Source organism: Ambystoma mexicanum, chromosome 5p, assembly GCF_040938575.1.
Source record: "Ambystoma mexicanum isolate Mex_15411 chromosome 5p, UKY_AmexF1_1, whole genome shotgun sequence".
Taxonomy (NCBI): domain Eukaryota; kingdom Metazoa; phylum Chordata; class Amphibia; order Caudata; family Ambystomatidae; genus Ambystoma; species Ambystoma mexicanum.
Window position 1 is genome coordinate 882,854,591 of NC_090930.1, and position 22,869 is coordinate 882,877,459.

General features: G+C 45.4%; 1 protein-coding gene across 11 annotated transcripts in view; it reads right to left on the reverse strand.

The window, feature by feature from the left end:
* Positions 1–22,869, reverse strand: part of COA1 (cytochrome c oxidase assembly factor 1) — an 813,838-nt gene that overhangs the window by 588,749 nt on the left and 202,220 nt on the right. For 2 of the 11 annotated variants that reach the window (XM_069613319.1, XM_069613315.1), the window contains exon 3: positions 20,777–20,836. The exons of the other annotated variants lie outside the window; for them this stretch is intronic. The gene's annotated coding sequence lies outside the window, so the exon portion shown is untranslated. The remainder of the gene's footprint in view (positions 1–20,776; positions 20,837–22,869) is intronic. 11 annotated transcript variants of the gene reach the window in all.

Below are 22,869 nucleotides of genomic sequence, written 5' to 3' on the forward strand. Positions count from 1 at the left end.
TGGCACCAAACGCTACCTCTCCTACTGGTGAGGGCTTCAAAACTAAGACTAAGAAACACAGATGGTGTGTTTTGGGCTTTGAGCTGAGGAGATGATTTTGCTGGGGAAGTGAGAGAACCAGAGCAGGGGAGCCCCTTGCGCCCAATAATAACCCCAGAAGAGGGGTGTGCTCCATTGAGGGGGAGGATAGCCCCTTGAGACCAAAATAAAAGAGACTGACCCAAGAAAAGGGAGCGGTGAGAAGTATGTGACTGGGTCTGCCACAAATAACCACTCTTGAGACTTTTCTTCGTTCCAAGGGTGTTCATTTTGTATGACAAACATCTTGGCTGAGGGATTCTCATAGCAATCTTTAGGGCTACACGGATTCCTGGGGAGGTTTTGATGCTAGTGCCTTCCCTCTCTAACTAGTTCCCACCGATTTTCTCCCTCCCTATCCCAAGCGTCCTCAGCTAGAGTTAGTGGTACCACCAGGGGACGCATATCTGTTTCATACTAAATGCTGCAGTGGTTTTCCTAATTGATGGCTGGCTTACTCCCTAGGGACCTTCTAGCCTTCCCTCTCCTAGGCCCTCTTAGTGTTCTAAGGGAGTTAGGGATGGTGCCTCCTTCCACACAGTTCCACCAACTCATCACACACGCACAATCTCAACTGACTATCTCCTACACTGGATTCCAAAGATGTTCTCCTCCCACCACGTGTCTATCTCTCTGATCTTACACTCTGCCATCCTACCTCCTCCCTTTGATGTTACTTTTCCTCCTGCTTCTCAATTCCTCTTTTCACTACTACCACTACTTCTGCTCTTACCGCTTCTCCTACTCCACTACCACCTCTCACTATTCCTCCCCTACTATTACCAGCACGTTAACGACTTCTCTGCTGTTAGCACTACTACTACTGCTTCCTCCCTTTCTTACTACCAGGCTCTACTATTGCAACTATTACTGACTACTACTACTACTTTTCACTCCCACTACTACTCCACTGCTCCCTCTACTACTACCACTGTTACTACTACCCCCCATTACGCCTACTCAACCCCTAGTACACTTACTCCTCACACGCATGCACAAACCCCTTTCTCCAATGACCTCCACACTCCTTCCACGCTCTCTTCTCTGGTCTCCCGGATGTCCTCCTCCACTGCCTGTCCTCGCCCACGTACAACCCACACTAGACTGTTCCCAGCTTACCTTTTAAAGAGCCCACCCACTCTCATAATTGGCCAGCTCTCCCTGTCAATGACTTGCCTGAACAACAAAAGGAAGATGTCCAAACGCACTCCTAAATTCTAAAAAACTTTTCAAAACAGAATGTGAGCTTCTTTTGGTAGAATTATTAATATAGCACTTTAGGTGCAGAGGAGAAACCACCAGTCCTGACACATATAATGGAACTCAGTACAACAAGAACTAGATCCCATAGATAGGGCACCCCCTGTCCCTGTAATCTACATTTGGCCCAATAACTTGATGCAGTAGGCATATTCACAGTTTTTCTTGTGGAAATTGATCATGTAATAAATCCTCATATTTACATTAAACTGATTATTCAATTCTTCTTTAGATCAGACAATATTTTTATTACAAAAAACAAAATGCGTTTCGAGAGTTTGGTCCCTTCTTCACAAGCAAAAACAGTAACCAATCTGTGAAATCAATAAGCATAAGAACTTATCAGTGTTTCCACTCAGTATTGCAGCAAAATTAAAATCAACATACCTTGAAAAGCAACATGGCAAAATCAATTTTAAAAAATGAAATAAATGGGCTCTAGGAGGGTCATTGATGCGTCAGCAAATTATCCAACCATCAGAACAACAATTTTACAAAAGGTTCTGTAATCGGGGTCAGTATGAACATATCTTTATAATGAAAAAGACTGGACCTGATAAACAATATGGTCTACTCGGAAGTTCTAGAATAGATAAAAGAGGAAACCATATATCATTCCAAGGTCTATAAGATCCATTAAATTCTTAATAATAAAAATCCAAGTTTCCTGCTAAGTTCATGATCAGAGACTTACAAGATGCAGTATGTTGCTTCCAGAAGTGCCCCACGCTTACACGAAAGTCATAGCCAATGTGGCCACACAAAATGGCTGTTATTTACAGAGTAATCTAACGGAAAGCGACGACATTGCATCTCTGTATTCTAATCCAAAATGGATCGTCTTGTGAGCAGTCCGCTCAGTAATGTTATGTTGTGGCTATTTAAGAACCAGATATATGGAGGATCAATGTCTCAGCAGCCCTTAGTTACAAACTCTCCAAGCATACTGTGGTATCTAAATCTAGACAGCCGGGTGAAGAATGTGGGTATACAGAAGTTGGAAAATATATATATATACATACACACACCAGGGCCACTTGAAGATGACCAAACTATCCAAAATGATCATGCGGTCGCAGTAACGCAATAACTACTTTGTTTCCTAGTACTGGGCATCATAAATGCTTCAATCCTTCTGCTCACCACTATCCTAATCAGAAGAGTAGAAAATATATTTGAAAAAATAATAAGTGTGGAAACTTGCTATCTGGTAAACCTCTCATAACATCTTGTAATTGATCAAACATTTACATATAAAGGTTACAGTCATTTTCAGATCCTTAAGAAAAGTCACATCTAAGGTGACATGCATACATTGATGTTAATATGGTTCTTTGTTGTGTGATCTGTTGAGAAGTTCAAACAAATGACCTGGTATTCTGGTACATCATCAGTTTGAACGATTTCAACAGCGAAGTATGCACTCGATTGTAAGCATACTAGTTGGCAACTCTTGTTAAAAGAAAAAAAGAAATTACCAAATTCTGAGCTTGTATAGACAATCTAAATGTTAGTCTACAAAAGTCTGATCATTGATTTGGTTGTTAATAAACATAGATATCCTCAAAATTACTTACTTTTCACTAAAAAGGTGGAATTATGACTAACAAAATGGTCTGAACCATGGAACAGCACTTAGTTTAAAAGTCAATTTCAGCTAGAGATATTGGTTACAATAATCAAAATGGAAAATTAACAGACTCATGCATTTCAGAGAAAGTCAGGATATTAAAGGACAAAGAACAGAATTAGCATGAGAAATCATGAAAATTCAATTCGCGAGAAACCATAGATATCCTTAAGATCACTCGCTTTATACATAGAGTAGAGGTGGTAATAGACACAATGGTATTTGAAAGAGCAACACTTATTGGGAGAGACAATTAAGGCTGCAAAATAGTGTGAATAATTAAAGCAATGGGCCAAGATAAAACTATTTGTTCCTAATGGTTCCAATGAATCTAACTGGTGTATCCAAAAGAGTTCTCTCTGAGTCAGTCTCTAAAGCTGGTTACATCCTCTTGGCAAGAAGTGTAGTATTTCCAGAATTCCAAATCTCATCTGTGCAATGGTGTGGCATCTCTCCAAAAAAATGTCTATAGACTGGTGTTGCTTCATTCCATGTACTAATGTTGGACTTATGCTCTGTACATCTTTCTTTTGCTTATCTAACAGTCTGGCCCACATAATATATGCCCCATGGACATCGAAGGGCTTAGACGACCATTTGAGAGTCACAGGTGGCATAATGTTTAGCTTTACTTTCTTCCCATTATGTGGATGCCTGATGGAATCACCCTTAATGAACAAGTAACTTGCTCTCGAGAACGTTCTTTCGACTGGATGTTCCTCCAATGTATTCCTCATCTTTGACATGTAATGTCCAGCTTCGGCTGCTTCGGAATTTTTTTCGGCATAGGGCGCTGTGCGTCAATGGTGTCAAGTCAATGTACCTCAAAGGCCTCCATCGAGGGTGACATCATCCGATGTTATAAGTAGCATGCATGGTGCTCTTTGGCCTCAGTTCCGTTTTTCCCTCCTTGTGCATCAGAAGCACACATAAATATGGGCAGGACAGTACTCAGCCTTGTGGGAACGACAGCTGCAAGAGCCTGGGAAATTCTACAGAGGGGTAGGTTGGGAGGGCAATGAGGAATACGCTGGAAGAACATCCAATCAAAATAACGTTACCAGCGGTAAGTAACTTGTTTTTTTCGAATGGATTGTGTCCTCCAACATATTCCTCATCTTTGACAAACTCCCAAAGCAGTATCCATGATAGGAGGAGGGAGAAGAATTTAGACATGCAGAATTCTCAGAGGGCAGAATAAAGCACTGCCTTACCAAATGCAACATCCTGAGCGTGGGAAGTATCAAGAGAATAATGCTTAGTAAACGTGTGTACAGATGACCACGTTGCCGCATTACATATGTTCTTAATAGAGACCCCTCTCTCCATGCCCCTAGTGTAATGGGCATGAAACCCCTCAGGAGGGTCCTTGCCTGCCAGCCTGTAGCATTCAGCAATAGTGAGGATGATCCAACTAGACAAGGTCTGCTTGGAAACAGCCGCCCAGTCTGTCTGATATATCCCACAAAGAACTAGTCATCCACTCTCAATTTGGACATCCTGGAAATATAAAAGCTCAGCGCTCTCCTAGGATCCAACCAATTTAGCCTTTGCTCCTCCTTACTAGGATGTGGGGAAGTGCAGAATGCTGGCAGCACAATTTTCTGCTGTAGGTGAAAGTCCAAAACCACCCTAGGCAAGAAGGAGGGCGTCACCCTCAGAACAACCCGGTCCTTGTGGAATATAGTAAAGGGTGGCTTGGAAGAAAGCGCTTGCAACTCGCTCACTCTTCTTGCCGATGTAAGAGCAACAATATAGTCTTAAAAGTCAACAACCTCAATGGACATGATTGCAAGGGTTCAAAAGGAGCACCCATCAGAAATTTTAAAACCAGGTTGAGGTCCCACACCAGAACCTGAAATGTAGAAGGTGGAAACACATTAGTGAGACCTTTTAGAAACTGAGTGACAAGAGGGAACTTAAAATAGGAACATTCCTCTGAAGAGGGCTTAAAAATTGAAAGCGCTGCCAGGTAACCCTTAATGGTACCAGCTTGAAGACCTTTGTGTGCCAATGAGAGCAGAAAGGATAGGATATGTGGTGTCCTACACTGAAAAGGATCAACATTCTTGACTCTGCACCAGTCACAAAACTTATTACAACGGCACAGAGACTTCACTGCTTGCCGTCTCACCGAAAGCAACACCTCCATCACGTCATCCGGGAGGTCCCAATCCTTCTATATCAACCTTTCAGAAACCAAGCGTGAAGGTTGAGAGTGTTGACCTCTGGATGGAGAACCTGACCCACCGCTCGCGAGAGAAGATTCTCCCTTTGTGGAAGACGCATCGGAGGGCAGATGGACATGTCTAGAAGGTCCGGGGACCATGTTTTCCTGGCCCAACCCGGGGCAATGAGGATCATCCAGTTTCCGAACCTCCTTAACTTCCTGATTACTTGAGGAATGACGGGGACTTGAGGAAACTCACACAGCAATGGGAATTCCCAATCCACCACAAACGCATCCCCTAGAGCTCCTCTCGGAGGAGATTCCCTTGAGCAGTACAGTTCGTACTTCCGGTTGACACTGATCACGAACAGATCCACTTGCGGGGTTCCCCAAAGGGCGAAGATCTCTTGAAGGACTTCCTAAGCTAGTTCCCACTTGTGGGAGACTGTGCTCTGCCTGCTCAGGGCTTCTGCGGCCGTGTTCTCCTCCCCGGCCAGATGAACCGCTGAGAGGGAGATTCCTTCTTGAATAACCCAAAACCAGAGCTGCATTGCCTCTCTGCACAGTGGTAGTAACCCTACGCCCCCTCTCTTGTTGAGGTGGTTTATGGCCACAATATCGTCCGTCATTATCAGGACATTCTTTCCTTGTACAGATGGCAGAAAGCCTTCGCTCTCAGCTCCAAAAGATTGATATGTAGCTTGGACTCAGACAGAGACCAACGGCCACTGACAGCCAACTTGTTGGCGTGAGCTCCCCACCCTGTGAGTGAGGCATCCGTCACTACAGTGATCTCCGGCCATGGTGGCCAAAGGTGTTCGTCTTTCAGAACATTTTCCTCGCAGTCTCACCACAGAAGATTCCGTGAGAATCTGGGCAGAATCTGAAGGCGGTCCGACATCTGTCCTGAGAACTGGGACCACTGTGATCGGAGAGCCCATTGAAGGGATTGCATTTGCAAAGAGGCCTCCGGCACCAGGAAAATGCAGGATGCCATGAGGCCGAGCAACCTCAAAAACTCAAAGGCCGCAAGAGTCTGGGCATGCTGGAATTTCGTTACCATCTGGAGAATGTCTTGAGCCGTCACCTTGAGAGATGAACACTTTCCCAAGGGAGTATCTGGGAAGGTGTCATTTGGGACTTCTTCAAATTGAGGGAGAAGCCCAGTCTGTGAAGGGAGTGGCAGGTAACGTTGAGAGGATCCAAGGCTTGTTCGGGAGAACACGCTCTGATCGGCCAATCGTCCCGGTATGGTTGGACGTAAATCCCCCCTCTCCTGAGATGCGCTGCCACCACCACCATCAGTTTGGTGAATACCCTCGGGCGTAGGTCAACCCGAATGCCGGACTCGAAACGGATAGTGCAAGCTGCCAACGGCGAACCACAGGTATTTCCTGTGCTTGAGATGGATCGGCACATGGAAATAAGCATCCTGAAGGTCCAATGACACCAACCAATCCTGAAGTTGGAGGGCCTGAAGGATCTGAGAAAGAGTGACCATCTTGAATTTGTTTTTGTTGAGGAACTTGTTCAAGTATCTCAAGTCCAAGATGGATCTCAGTCCCCCGTCCTTTTTCTGAATCAAAAAATAAGGGGAATACCAACCCTTGTTCCTCTCCGCTACAGACACTGGTTCTATGGTGCCTTTCTCTAGCAGGGTTAAAATCTCCTGCCTGCACAAGGAGCAGGTCGGGAATCCTCAAAGAGTGTTTCCCCGGTGGATTGGTCTGAGGCTTCCTTAGAAAGGGAAGGCAGTAGCCGTGAGCTGTTGTTTCCAGAGCCCATGCATCTGAAGTAATGGCTCACCATTCTTCGAGATGCTGAGACAGTCTGCCTCCCACTGAAGAACTGTGACTGAAGCCTTCAGAGTGGTTTTGAAGCAGCTGTTGCAGTGGCCAATGGTAAAGAGGCTGCTGCTGGAGCAGACTTGGCACCTCTACCTCGTCCACATTTGATGTCCTTGGTGTTAGTATTAGCAGTGCTTGATGGCGGCACAAATTATGGTTGCTTAGCTTACCATAACTGGTGAATTTCTGAGGTTTTTTGGTTTTACCATTAACCATAACGTCCCTTTAACAACATTTTTTCACTGAATATATATATATAATAGGCAGGCAATAGGCACCCTTTAGTTAAGGTGAAACCTATCATCCATAAGAAAAACGAAGATTATAAGGTAATTTTTGAGCTATAGCACAGATCAGCACAGCATCTGATATTCCTATATTAGGGCCTGGGGCCACCGGGAATGGAAGGTTTCATGCAAATCCGTGGTATGGTTCAAAAGATATAAAGAATTTTAAAAGGATGTGTTTTTCACTTTTCCATTCCATTTCCCATAGGGACAATGTACAGTTTTTGCCAACAAGCATAGTCCAAACCACTGGATGGATTTGCGCCAAATAAGAAACAAGTCTGGCACAAAGCGCTCAAAGGAAAATCTTTTTTGTTTTGGTACAACTCCGTCCAGTATTTTAAAAAATGATTTGGCACATAGCGGGGTGCCCCTGTAGTTAAAAAGTTAGTTATATCTCCCATGATGCATTGCTGCTGTCAAGCCGTTTCATTTCTGAAAGGTGGCCATTACGCGATTCGCGGATCAAGTTCCAAATTGCCATTGAAAAGTGCCCTAAAATGATGTAAAGGGTGTACATTGAGCAGTTTTGAGGGTAGCGAGCATGTCGGCAAGGCGAGGAAGGATTATTGCTGAATGTTTCGGGCTTGGGGATGTTCTAGGGATTTTTTTACAAGCTTTTTGCCGAGATCGAGAAACAGCACGAAAAGGGTGTTAATGTGAAAATTAGTGGTTGCTAGTTAGGGGGAGTATTATCTAGGTAATTTAGAAACGTCTTTGTTTTTTAAAATCTATATTTTAAATGCTTATAAGGGGGTTGTATTAAGGTGAATGAAAGTTTCGAATTTGTGTATTGAGATCGAGAACCTTTTTTATTTAACTTTTTTGTATGAATATAAAGTGTGCCACTGTGACGCGTTCATGCAGAGCCGTGGTTACATTGTGTTTTGCTTCACTTGGGTGAGGTTTTCACTGATCTGAATCAACGTTTCTCGATTCAGTGTTACTGTTGGGAGCGGTTTTCGATGTCTGGATTTGTATAAGTTAATTTTAGGTTTGTTTAACGTTTGATTTGTTTGAAGGGAGGATGTGAGGGTTGCAAATAAGGTAGATTAGTGTTGTCAGTTTTGGAAAAGAGGCTGCAGGCACGAAGGTAATTCAGCACTTTTGTGCATGATTTTTTTGTTTGATAGACATAACTAACAGAGTATACTATGTAAAAAAGACGCTTCTCTTTCAAGTGTTCTGTACGGAGCAGTTCTCGAAGTTGTGATTGGTACTGAAGTTTGAGAAGTGGATTCTAGGTTTGTTTAATATTTGATTTGTTTAAAGGGGGATGTGAGGGGTATAAATGAGGTAGAGTAGTTGTGGTTAGTTTTGGTAAAAAGGCAGTGGCCAGAAAGATACATTTGCACTGTTTCGCATGGTTTCTCAATTCATAGGATATAACTAAGGAAAAGCATACAATGTAAAAAAGTTCACGAATATTGGTTTGACGTGATTCTCAATTTAGATTGTATACTTATATATTAGGAGTGGATGGTGCTTACATAACTTTGTGATGTTTATATTTATATAAAAAAGAACGGATTAGGCTGTGGTGTTGCCACAATGTTTCATTACGTTCATTACGTTCATGGAAGGGGGCGCTAGCCAACCAGGATGCTTGGAATGTGGGATGTCTTCTCTACATAGTGCAAATAGTGTGTAATTAAAAATAATTATGGAACAAGTTACTTACCTGTAACTGTTGTTCTCCAGCATGGGTCTGGCATGGATTCACATGCTCATGAATATTCCCCGTCGTCAGGCTGGGAATCCTCGGTAAAGAAAAAACCAGAATCAGTTTCGTTTCTGATCTGTCTCTCGTAGTAGTAACCAATCACTGGTCTCTGCGTCATACTGACCACAGCCAATGACTGCCCTCTACCTAAGCCCCGCCTCTGGCAGCCATCTTCAGATTTGGTAGCACGTGAAGTGGCAGTATGACCAAGTGAAGAGCCGCAGAGGGGTAGGCGGGAGGGTTCGCATGTGAATCCATGCCAGACCCATGCTGGAGAACAACAGTTACAGGTAAGTAACTTGTTCCTTCTCCAGCATGGGGTCTGGCATGGATTCACATGCTCATGAATAAAGAATACATAGCAGTACACACATGCACAACCACGGGAGGTGGCAAAGGCTCAACATTAAGCATTACATCAAACTCAACATTAAGCAATCTTACCTCCTCACCAGGCTCACCTTAGGCGAACAGGTTGCGCAGCACTGCTTGGCCGACCCTGGACTCCTCCCTGGAATCCCGATCGACGCAGTAGAATTTCGTGAAGGTGTGCGTCGACCTCCACGTAGCAGCCCTGCAGATGTCCAGCAAGGGCACACCAGATAGGAACGCCGTGGTAGCTGCGATCGCTCTGGTGGAATGGGCTCTCGGACGGCCAGGCAGCGGTCGGTTTGCCAACCGATGACAGTACATGATACAGCCGGAGAGCCATCTGGAAATGGGAGCCTTCGAGAAAGCCTTCCCCTGATTGACAGGTCCAAAGTTCACAAAGAGTTGTGACGTCTTCCGAAAACACTTCGTGCGGTCCACGTAGAACTTCAGCGCTCTAGCCACATCCAGCGAGTGCAAAGTCCTTTCAGCAGGCGACGAAGGCGACGGGAAGAAAACAGGCAACACCAAGGGTTCGTTGAGGTGGAAGTCCGACGGCACCTTGGGCATGAAGGAGGGGTGCGTCCTGAGCACTACCCTCGTGTCGTGAAAAGTCAAGTACGGGGCCTTGCAGGAAAGGGCCTGGATCTCTCCCACCCGTCGTGCAGAGGTGATGGCCACAAGAAACGCTGTTTTCCACGACAAGAACTTCAACGGAGCCGAGTGCAGAGGCTCGAACGGAGGTCCCATGAGCTTGGTCAGCACCAGGTTGAGCTCCCACGCCGGGGCCGGAGCCTTCACCGGCGGGAACGATCTGAACAGTCCCTTCATGAACTCTTTCACCAGACGATGAGACCACAAGGAGGTCCGCCCCGTGCTTCTGGTGTATCGGGAGATCGCAGCAAGATGAATCTTGATGGACGCGTGCGCCAGTCCAGCCTTGGCCAGCGTCAGTAGGTACGGCAGTACTTGGGGAGCCGTAATCCGTAGAGGGTTAATCTTCTGTGCTCGGCACCAGACAGAGAACCTCTTCCATTTGTGTCCGTAGCATTTAAGAGTTGAGGACGCCCTGGCCTTTGCAAGAACCTCTCTGCAGTCGGCCGGTATGTCGTATCCTCCAAAACTCTAACGCTGCAGGAGCCAGGCCTGCAAGTTCAGCGACTTCAGGTCGTGATGGAGGATGGCGCCTCCTTCCCTGGAGAGAAGATCTGCGTCCACTGGCAGCTTGATTGACGGGGACGCTGACAAGTCCAGAAGGTCCGGGAACCATATCTGCCTCGGCCACACAGGTGCGACGAGGATCATCCTGCACCGTGACCTCTTGAGCTGTTTGATGAGCCGGATCAGCAATGGCAATGGAGGGAACGCGTATAGAAACAGGCCCTCCCAGGGGAATGAGAAAGCATCGCCCATGCTCCTCGGCTGGGGAAAGCTGCTGGCGAACCTCCGGCACTTGGAGTTCGTCGCCATCGCGAACAGATCGATCTGGGGTGTGCCCCACCGTCGGAAGAGGCGTTCCACTAGATCCTGTTGTAGTTCCCACTCGTGGCACGAGCGCAGCTCCCTGCTGAGTGAGTCGGCGATGGTGTTTTTTATCCCTGCCAGATGAAACGGCACCAGAAACATCCCTTGGGCGACAGCCCAATGCCACAGATCCTGCGCCTCCCTGGACAGGGCTGGGGACCTGGTTCCGCCCTGTTTCCTGATGTAGAACATGGTGGTGGTGTTGTCGGTGAAGATCCTCACCACCTTGCCCTTGAGGGACGGAAGGAAGGACCTGAGGGCCCAAAACACTGCACGGAGCTCCGGGACGTTGATATGGAGGGACTTCTCCGTCGGGAGCCAAAGGCCTCTCGCATGCAGATTTTTCGGTGGGCGCTCCCCACCCTTCCAGGGAGGCATCCGTGGTCACTGTCTCCTGGTGGCCGGGGGTCTGGAAGTCCATGCCCGCCGTCTGATGCGCGCCGGTGCCCCACCACCGGATCGCTCGTCGGAAACTCTCGTCGAGTGTGATCCTCTCCTCGAAGCTGCCCGTCGTCTGGATCCAGCGCGCGTCCAGGAACTCCTGCAACGGGCGCATCCGGAGCCTGCACAGGGGGATGAGGTAAATGCAAGAAGACATCATTCCAAGGAGGGACTTGATGGACCTCACTCTGGCCACGTCCGCAACCAGCATCCGCTGCACCTTGCCCAGAATGGCCCTCGTCCTTTCCTCCGACGGATAGGCCAGAAGCGACACTGTGTCGAGCTTCGCTCCCAGAAACAGTGCGTCTTGCGCGGGCACCAGGTGGGACTTGGCGTAGTTTATGGAGAATCCCAGGTCCGTGAGAAGTTGGACGGTCCTTGCCCTGTGCTTCACGGCGAGCTCCTTCGTCTTCGCTCGGATGAGCCAGTCGTCCAGGTAGGGGTAGACGTGGATCCCCTCTCGGCGCAGCTGCGCCGCCACCAGTGCGAGGCACTTAGTGAACACCCTGGGTGCCGACCTCAGTCCGAAGGGAAGGGCTCTGAACTGATAGTGACGCCCTTGGACCGCGAACCTGAGAAACTTTCGGTGTCCCTTTAGGATGGGGATATGGAAGTAGGCATCCTCCAAATCCAACGACGACAGGAAATCGCCCTCCTCCAGCTGACCCAGGACGTGTTGGAGGGTGACCATCCGGAACTTCTGTGCCTTGATGAATTTGTTCAGTCGTCGTAGGTCCAGGATGGGACGCCATCCTCCCATCTTCTTCTTCACGAGGAAGTATCTTGAGTAAACTCCGGAGCCCCAAAGCCTCTTTGGGACGAGCTTGATGGCGCCCTTGCTGAGCATCGCCTTTACCTCCAAGAGAAGTTGAGGGACGTGATGTTCTTTCCTGACCACAGGGGGTACGCGCGGGCACCTCTTTAGAAACTCGAGCGCGTGACCCTGGGCTAGGGCATCCAGCACCTAACGGTCGGTGGAGATGGACTCCCACACGCTGACGAAGCTCGCCAGCCGGCCTCCCACCGGGGTGCTTCGGTGGGGGCCCGACCCCACGGCCGGTTCAGTCCTGCTTCGACGAGGCTTTGCCGCCTTGACCTCCTTGGCGACAACGGCAGGGTCCGCCTGACTTGCCTCGTCCCCTATAAGCTTCCTGCGACGACGAACGGGCCGCTTGGCGGTAGGTGGAAAATCCGCCGCCGGAACCTTTGGAGGCACCCTGTTTGCCTCCGCCGCTCCGAAAGGGCGGCCGCCGTTGCTGGAGAACCCCAAGAGCCCGGGCCGTCTCCGTGTCCGCCTTGATGGCTTGAAGGGAATCGTCGACTGTTTTCCCAAACAGGTTGTTTCCGTCGAACGGCATGTCCAAGACCCTGGTCTGCACGTCCTGACGGAAGTCAGTAGCCTTGAGCCATCCACGCCGCCTAAGGCACACGCCGTTGCCCAACTGGTGAAATCCAGTGTCAGCGATGTCCATCGCAATCGTAATGGCGTGGTCCGACGCCACCTCTCCTTCCTGCAAGATCTCTAGGGCATCCGCCCTCTTGTCGTCCGGTAGGAAGTCCAGCAGGGGGGCCAGTTTGTACCACAACTCCCTGTCATAGCGGGCTACGATAGCCAAGGCGTTGGCCGCCTTAATCGTCGTCGCTGCAGACGAGATGACCCTGCGTCCCATCGTATCTAATTTCTTTCCCTCGCCGTCCGGCGGGGAGGTCGACGTAGAGGCAGCGCCCCCCCGCTTTCTTCCTGGCCGCCGCGGAGACGACCGAGTCCGGGGTCGGCTGTGCCCGAAGGCACAAGGGGGCCGCTTTCGGGACCCGGTACTTCTCGTACCGATCCCTTCTAGCCGACGTCGTGGATGGGTTCTTGAGGAGGGCGAGGCCCTCATCCCAAATATCATCCAGTAGAGGTACGGAGAGGATCGTCTTCCTCTTGGCCTCGCGCCGTTGATAAAGGAAACCTTCCTTCTTCTTCTCTTCCGGGCAGAGCTGGAAAAGCTCGGATGTCCTGGCGATCATGGAGTGAAACGATCCAAACTCGTCGGGCGGGGAAGCCCGTGTGGGAGGTGACAACGGCAGATCCTCGTCGTAAACCTCGTCGTCCGTACCCGTCGCGGCCGTGTCAGTCCCCGTATCATCCCCACGAGTCGTGGACGGGGAGGAGGGTTGAACAGGGCGCGATGGCTGAAAAGGAAGTGGAGGATGAATCCTTCTTCTCTTAGGGGGAGGGCTCCCAGAAGGGCCTGGCTCCGGGTCCCCCGTCGGGAGCGGTTCCTCCGCTGGTGGTAACGGCAGTCTCGTCCTTATCTCCGAGCATAATGACTGTATAGCCAACAAAATGGCCGCCGAGTTGTCTTGCGGCGCTGGTTGAGGGGATTCCGACGGGCGGTCAGGGGCCCCGTCGGCACCCTCGACGTTATCGTCGTCTCCCATGTCGGGGTCCCTCCCGACGGGCTGGTCTTCCACGCCAACGCCGTGGCTTAAGACTTCGATCAGCTCTTCCTCAGAGGTTGAGGCCTGATCCATGACGACCCCCTGGCCCCCCTTTTTCTTCTCCGTCGGAGGTTTCACGGGGGTCCTGTCGATGGGCATAAAAGAGGACTCCCTCCGCGGTGGCAGGGAGACTCTGAGCCCCGAGGTCGCCACCACTGGTGTAGCAATACAGGCTGAGTTAGGGCCGCCGCGTCTGTCTCGATAGAGGCCTTTGCCGGATGGATTAAGGCTTTCACCACCTTAGGTGCGCTCACCGCCTTCTCCTTGGGGGGAGGGTCACTGCCTCGCTCTCCCTCCGATGGGGCCTTCGAGCTCGACCGGAGCCTCTCCAGGAGCTTCGCCGGGTGCTCAGCCTTCCTCTTACCCGAACCAGAGCGTTGGCTCGTGGTTGATGGTGCCGGGGAGGGTGCGCCATGCTTGGCGCCCGTAGAGCCCGACCGTTCGGCGCTCCCGGTGCCAGCGTACTCGCGGTGCTTGGCCTTGTGTTGGACCCCCGTCGCCGGGGCGTCCTCAAAGGTCTTAGAAGACCGCTCGGATTTCTTCTTCTTTTTCTCGCCTGACGGGCTCTTCCCCTCCAGCCAGTTGGCGAGACGTTGATGGCGGTCCTTCATGGTCCGCTCCGACATATTGCCGCAAAACGCACAGTCCTTCTCCATGTGCGTCTTGTCCTCATGTAGGCAGTACAGACAAAAGGAGTGTTCGTCCTCCTTAAAGACATTCTGAACCTGGCATCCAGGGCAGACCCTGAGCAGCTTTCCGGGCGTCGAGCTTCCCTTCTCCTGGGCCATGTCCGAGATGGGCCTGAGAAACTTCTGGAGTCCTCCAAAAGCGTGGCTCGACGAAATCTTCACCCTTGAGGGGCGTAGACGAATCCGACACGGGTCCCCGTTGATCGGATGAAGAAACGGTGGAGCTTGAGGCTCTTTTGACCGAAAAAAAACGTGAAAAAATAGCACTAACGCTCGAGAGCAATAGCACGAGGATCCCAACACTTGAACGTGCGGTAAAAATCTGAAGATGGCTGCCAGAGGCGGGGCTTAGGTAGAGGGCAGTCATTGGCTGTGGTCAGTATGACTTAGAGATCAGTGATTGGTTACTACTACGAAAGACAGATCAGATCAGAAACGAAACTGATTCTGGTTTTTTCTTTACCGAGGATTCCCAGCCTGACGACGGGGAATATTCATGAGCATGTGAATCCATGCCAGACCCCATGCTGGAGAAATTACAGTATAGCGTTGTGCTGTGCCATATTTTCTGAGCCGTATTTTCTGAAAAATGTTTATTTGTTGATACAGTCACAGTCTGAGAAAATGGATTTCAGAAACTAGGGCATGGTGCTGAGGTGTGCCGTACGTTAGGTGTGTTTTTTTCCTAATTAAACACCCTTGGCACCTGCATGGTGCTAAGGGGGTTTCATTAAAAAAAAAAGAAATAGGACTTTGGTGTTATGCTGTGACATATTTGAAATTGGTTTCTTTGTTGATGGTGTTATGGTCATTAACAGAAAAAATTGATTGGAGGAAGCAGGGCGTGGCACTGAAGTGTGCTGCAAGCCAAGTGCGTTTTATTTTTCTCCGATTAACCCCCCTGAGCCCCTACATGGTGCCAAGAGTGTTGAAAAAAATAAAATAAAAATACCCTGCGGTGTGGCACTGTGCTGTGCCGTACTTTCCAAGGCTGTTTCTCTGCTGATAATGTAATGGTCATCCACAGAGAAAATAAGGAAGTAGGTCGGTGTGACACAAGATAAGTGTGCTTTTTTTCAAATTAAACACCCTTAGCAAATGCTTGGTGCTAGGGATGTTCAATTTTTTTAAAAAAAAATATGACCTTGCAGTGTGGCGTTGTACCATGCCGTACTTTCCGAAGTCCGTTTGCCTGTTGTTGATGTCATGGTCATTAACAGAGAAAATGGATTTGAGGAAATAGGGTGTGGTGCCGAATTGTTGCACAAGATACATGTGTTTTTTTCCAATTAAACACCTGCATGGTGGTAAGGGACTTCAATAAAAAAAAGACTAATATATTTTACAGGGCCTACGGTAGCGGGCCTGTAGTTATGGTTAAAAGTTGCTCAACCCATAGGAAGAGCACTTTTTGGGTGGCTTATAACTTTGCCCCCCATGGACGAATCCTTACCAAACTTTGCAAAAGAAGTATATGGCCCCGTCAGATTGATTCTGCAACGGTTGGTGAGGTTTCATCAAGGGGGGGCAAAGATATATGGGGGTCCCAAAATGTATTTTATTTCCATAGGGCAATCAAAATAAAAGTTTATCTCACATCTACAGCCCAAACCGCGGACCGGAATTTTCACCAAATTTGAGGCAGGAGCGACAGCTTGGTCCCGAAAGCATGCTTTTGTAAATTTGGTGTAAATCCGTCCAGTAGTCCAGTAGTTCTTTTTTAAAATGGCCCAAGTGTAGGTAAAAATTAATTTGTGATATCTGGGTTTGGTCCGCGGACTCACTTCCCTGTTCGGTCCACGGGCGGGCCTCCGATTGGTTCAGACGGCGACGTGAGTTCCATGGACATCGGGCGAGCCTACCGATTGGTCAATAAGAAAACGTGAGGCGAGTCATATTTTCCAAAACGCCTGCCACGTTGGATCCGCGGACAGCCGCAACTGACCGCGGACAGATCAGTGACAAAAAAGTCTGGAAAACACATTTTGGTTCATTTGTTGGAAATAGGGGATGGAAAGGGTGGGGAAGTGGAGAAAAGATGATATAGGGCTCTTTGTATAGGTTGAAACAATTGGCTTCCTGTAAAGGAAGGTTAACTGACTTCAGGAGTGTCTTTATCTAGTTCAGCTTCAATGTCTTCCTCTTGTTGGCGTTCATTGCCCAACATTTATTTATATTGTTTGAAAATGACATTTGTTATACTGCTTTCATTTGCATTGAATTCAGTTTCAAATGAGTCATGGTTACTTAATAATTCTGCTTTTCTCCATGGTTTAAAAAGCTGTAGTAGGGCTATGTCATAAAGTTCCCTATCTTGTAGAGTTTTAAATGATAATTTCATGTGATTAATTAGGCTGGGTTTGGTTAAGTTTGACTAGGCTTCCTTCACAAGTTGAGACTACATATTTGCCAGTTGTCTCATCTGGTTTGACATTATTTTTGTAGGAGCAGTTTTGGGCTATGCGGTACAGGCACATGTTTTCCAAAGCAGTACTTCCATTTGGATATTATGTGTCCAGTGAATTGTTTTTAAAATGCCCTGGCTGTTGGGATCATTTGTGGCTATTGTTTATATCTCTTGGTAGGATTTGAGTACTTGATGACGTTGGCCCAAGGTTTAGCCAGACAATGTGTTCAGATTTGCTATATACAGCTGTACCTGTTAAACAGTCTGCAACTTCATAGCACCCGCATTCTCTATGGGAGAGCATTTTTATACCGAAGCTTTACAATTTTTGTGACAGTGTTTTATCCAATGATGATAGGTCATCCCAGAGGTATTTTAGCTCTGTTTTCTCAGCTTTGGTGAGGCTGTGACATATCTGCAATGTATTGTATGTCTATATTTGCATTCCACAAGAGGGCCATGATAGAATTGTAACCATTGAGATACTTGGATGTTTCATTCCTTTTAATGTTGTATGTGTTTATAGGCGATTTGCCTTTTACACTATGTCTAACAGAGGACATGAAGCTATTTACTTGTCCTTTTGCGCAAACTGTTCTAGGGAAGCCAAAGCGACATTTGGTATAGTATTTCCCTTTGTTTTTAGATCTCTGTCTGCAGTATTTGCCACACTCATATTTTTGGAAGCGTAAGATTTGTGTACGTAGGTCACTATGTGTAGTTTCTGAAGGAATGTTGCAAGTTATGTATTTTTCTATACATTTTAAAACAGTGGCATCACTGTCATTGGCAGATTTCAAAGCATCTTTTATCCACAAATGAATGTGGATGTGTGGTGCTCCTCTAGATTGATGTTCTTTTCTCCAAAAGTACTGTTCCACTTCTCTGAGGTGAGGGGTACATTTATTGCAGATTAAGTGCAGCATGGCAATAAAGCAATGGTGAAAGTACCTTGACACATTGACTGGGTCAAGAGAACAGAGTGTTTTCATATCTATTTATTCTTTATTTTGCTTTGCTACGCGTAAGAAGTCGGACAAGTCATCCCATGCATATTCTGCACAACTTAATGTAACAAACCATGTGGGTGGGCCTAGGTTCCTTAGCATACAACGTACATCAGCGTGACATCAGAACTAGTATTCTTTTGTATCACGCATGTTTGCCAACAGATTTGTGATACTTGACTGCCAAACTTCATCTTTGCCTTTTATCTTTTGAAGCAGTTGGGTAGCGGGCAGGTTTAAAATATTGGAGCCTGTTTTTAATATGTGTGCAACTCCATAACAGAGTTGCTCGTTCACTTTCAAACAGGAGGTAGAAATGTATTCTACGTTTTGTCTGAATCGGAGGTCTTCAGAATACATTTGTAAAGAGCGATATTCTGATGTACTAATTTGTGTGGGTCTTTCATCATATCTTCCTCCTTTTCCTGTTGGAAAGAGGAGAGGAAAAGAGCATGCTTCAACACTTTTATCCCATATGCACATTGGAGATCCTTTGACTTGACGCATTTGCTATGTTTCTAATGCATCGTCTATGATGTCTTTGGAGGGCAGTGGGTGCATTGTATACTGGTCCAAAATGGTGGCTCCAGTAGTATCTACATGTTCAAATTGGCCAGTTGGTGGTGAATCCTCAATTAATTGGGTGGTTGCTGTTAAGATCTCCTCTATGTTTATATCTTCGTAGTATTCATTGGTTGCTTTAAGATATTGTAGGGCTTGTCTAACCTTATTTAAGTTGACTAGTTGTTGCTAACTTTTTCGTCTTTTGTTGGTTCACCATTATCTAGAATAATCAAAGATTGATCTATTGGCCGTTGTATTCCCAGAGTTTGTACATTTTCTTTAAGATCTAATGGCAAATATACTACTTTGCCACAAATGTCTTTTAGTAACTCAGAAGGAGGCAACTTGGCTGTTTTGGGTTGAAGACTTATTAGAGCTTGAAATGGGTGTACTGTTTGGATTATAATGCTCTCATATAAATTAAGTGTTGGAGAGTCTTTGAAAGTGGGAATATTTCTAAGTTATTAGTGACAGCACATGATGGCATTTGGTTATTGTCCAGCTTTGTATTGCAGTATGTGCAAACTATTGAGGGGTCAGTTATTTTGTATTTATTTTCTGTAGTTAAATATAAAGCTAATTGGAACCATACGGATTCCTCATTGTCCTCTATTCTGCAGGCCATATCTTTGTGCTCTTTTTTATAAAACGTCCTGCGACAACAGACACATAATTGTTCTGGTATTTCAGCAGATGTGTTTTGAAACTTTGCTATTTCTTTTTTGTGTGTGTTTGTTAGGAGGTTGGAGTTCGTAAGGTTTTCACTCATGGTTTCTAAAGTTAACGAATTTTCTAAGTGATCTTCACTTCCAAAATATTTACTTTGGATGCGCTGTATTTGTTTAAGTATTACTTTGGCTGTTCCATGTAGAAGTATTTTATTTAAATGTTGCAGTTGTAAAGCAGGACTTTTAGCATAGTATCGGCTCTGCACAAGATTCTATATAGTGGAATAGTGTGTTGCTAACAGTTTGATGTGGTGGACGGTGCTTTTGCAAGCAGTTCCTGAAATGCAGACTAATGAATGTCCTCGCAGTCTAGTGTAGTTGCGCACTGGACAGGAATCCATGGTTTGTAAAGTTTTTATTCTACTTTTGTCTTTTTGTTTTACATACTGATTGAGGAATTGTCCTAAAGATTTGAATGATTGCTGGCTTACGTTGCACATTGAGCTGCATGCCCATTTGAACACTGGACAGTTTGTTTGGCGAAAGGAACAGTTGGTGGACAGTTTGTTGGGGACGTATTTTCTATAAGAGTTTCTTGTGCCATAATGGGGTCTCCTACCATTTCATACCCTCGGTTATTACTGTGTATGGCAATTGCTTTTTTTGGTCTTGTTAATAAGCACAGAAGTTTCAAAAGGTATCTATATTGACCTTGTGCATGTTTAAAAGTACTTTTTGTAATTTACTGATTAATTTAGTTAGTGGTCATGTTGTTAAAAATTAATATAAACAACTTTCTTTTTTATCAGAAATGCGCTGTCAATTAGAGCTTCGAGGATTAGTCTTCTGCTGTAACTTTTAAGGGTAGAGCGTGACTTTTCAGCTGTTTTCATAAGATTGTGAAGTACTCTAAAATACATTTTATGGCATGCTTTACTGGGGCTACGTTACCCTTGTTAGATGTAGGGTTAGGTTTATTCGTAGGTGTGCTTTTGTTTAAACATTATTTTTAGTTTTTGGAAGAGAGGCTTTACTTTTTTTAGTGGTTGCTGGATTAGTTTGTTGAGTGATGTTAGCAGTTTTGTTTGAATATTTTCTATAAATTGTTTTATAGGTGGATGAATATATGGCTTGTTTTTATTCTTGCCTGCTCTATTTTATCTTTGTTTTCTATGGAGTTACTTGTTAGTAGGCATTATGTCCTGTCAATTGGAAAACAAAGTGTGGGCTTGAAAGTTGTGGAATATATATGGATGTATTGTGAATGGATGTGTGAATGCGATGGTAGAGATGAATACAGGGCTGTGTGATTGTGTAATGGAATGATAGTTGTGGGTAGGAAGGTTGTAAGAGCTACTGTGTGTGTAGTAGTGTGAAGGGCTTGGAGTAGTGAGTAACAAAGTGGGGTGTGAATGAATAGGTAGGGACATTATGATGTTTTTAGGAGAGTAGTGGGTTTTATAATGAAGTTATTTAGATGGGAATGGAAAGAGTGTGCATACTGAAATGTAATGAGTAAGAGTATAATAAATGTTGATGTTTTGAAAGGAATACTGTAGGTTAATATATAGCAAAAGTGCATTGGTACCATAATAAAGAGATTAATAGTATAGTAATGTACTTACTCTGTAGGGTGTGAAGAGTAATCTTCTTCTGGTTCGTGTCTTCAGTCATTTTCTTTTTTCCTGTAATTATAAAAGAATGTTAGTGGGTATATATATATATGGTAATAGTGAAGTACTTTCAGTAAGAGAGGTTATTTATGAATGTAGGAGGAGTTGTTGGGAAATAGAGTTAGTAAAGTTGTGTTTTGGATAGTCCAGTGAAGTATGTGAACTGTGTTAGAATAATTGAAGTAGGAGTAGTGCTGGTTGGGAGATTAGAAGGAAAGGGGAACAATGGGTGTAAGGAAATGGTGTGTGTGTAGTTTACTTTAATGCATGCTGTGTTTATGGTGCAATGTATTTGTAATGTGTTGCAGTATAATTAACAAATAGGGAGCCTGTGGACTAGTGGTAATGTAATGATGGATTATTGTTGCGGCAGTGTTTGGTGGCTTATAGTAGAGGTTGGAAAAGAAAAGTACTTATATGTAAGGTGAAGTGTCGTTTATAAATACTTTGCCAGTACATACATATGTGTAAGCAGGTTGATAATGGTGACAGAGCAAGGGTTGTAATAAGTGAGGTTGGAAAGTGTGACATTAATATGAAATGACAAATGGAAACTGATGACAGTGTAAAAAGGTTTGTTTTTAGGAGCTTTTTTATGAAAGATAAAAAATGCATACAAGCATTTATAGCAGCTATGTGCGGAAAGGTTTTGTAAAATAAAAGTGGAGAATAAGATTTGTATAACATGTTTAAGGGGTACTTGGTGTGTAGAGGTTTCATATGTTGGCAGTGGATGCATACTTGCAAACATGATGTGTTGCAATATGTAGGTGCCTATGGGGTCTTGTTTTTTTGCTTTGCGTTCTGGGAGTTGTAGTTGCAGTTTTTTTATTAGAAAAGTTGGACTTCAAGTCCTAGAATGTAGAGAAAGAAATAGGACTGGGTAAGCACCTGTCGATTGGAACGGGTTATATTAGCAAGTATGCATCTACTGTCAAGATGGTAAGGGCCTTATTTATGCAAGTATTTTATAATGGCGCAATCCCATAGGAAAACGTTCCATAAATCAAGCCCAAAATCTGCACACAATAAATGGCACTTAAAAATGTTGTGGAAATGTTTTGCCTCTGCTTTTTGTTTCTTTTCTAGAGAAGTAATACACAGTGCTGTTTGAAAAGCATATATGAATTTTTTCAATTTTAATTCAAATGGGCCTAAAAATAAATTGTTTTAAACACACAGTATTTTCTATTCCATATAAATGTTATACTTGAATTCGTCTAGTGTAGTCTGGTGTTTGGTTGTTTACATTCTGGGAGTTGTAGTGCAAGATGTGTAATGGCAGAAGCGGTATTACAAGTAACTGAGTGCAGAGAAAAAAGACATCATTTATAACCACCTATAGATCAGAATGGGTTATGCCGGTTGGTATAAATGTACAGCCAGCATATACAACTTCGACTTAGCAAGTGCCATTATAAAATGTTGTAGAAATATTTTGAAGATGCTTTTCCTTTTTTTTGTTTTTAAGATGTAGCACACAGTGTGGCTATAAATGCACATATGCATTTTGTTCGTTTCATGGAAATGCTTTTAAAAAGAAAGATTTTTACATGTGCAGCATTGTAAGTAACTGTGCTGAATGTTGTCAAACATGGCATTTGGTACAGTGGTTGCAAAAGAGAATATGTTGATTGAGAAGCTTATTACAAGGTAAGTAGAAGCAACCTGTATATATATTTATGAAGGTGTTGAAAAAATTACTTATAGGCATACCTGTACTATGTTTTGTTAGATGCAGAGCCTGTTGAATCTGGAATTACAAATCTTAAGACAGTTGAAGAGTAGAGTTTGATGCAGATTCCTTAACAGGCGATATATACTCTGAGAGTTCAAGTGTACATTTGAAGTGTTGAGGTGAGATGACATGGTTAGGTGTAGATGTTTTGGATGTGATTGGTGGATGGATGTGTGACTCCTTTGTTGCCTGCTTTCAAAGAGTGTTGGGAACATGAAAGTTGAACGGGTAGAAGGGCAGCCTCCATGTTACGGGGTCCGCGGACACCGCAGACGCACATGCTACATCTGGGTCTTTTGTGGATGCC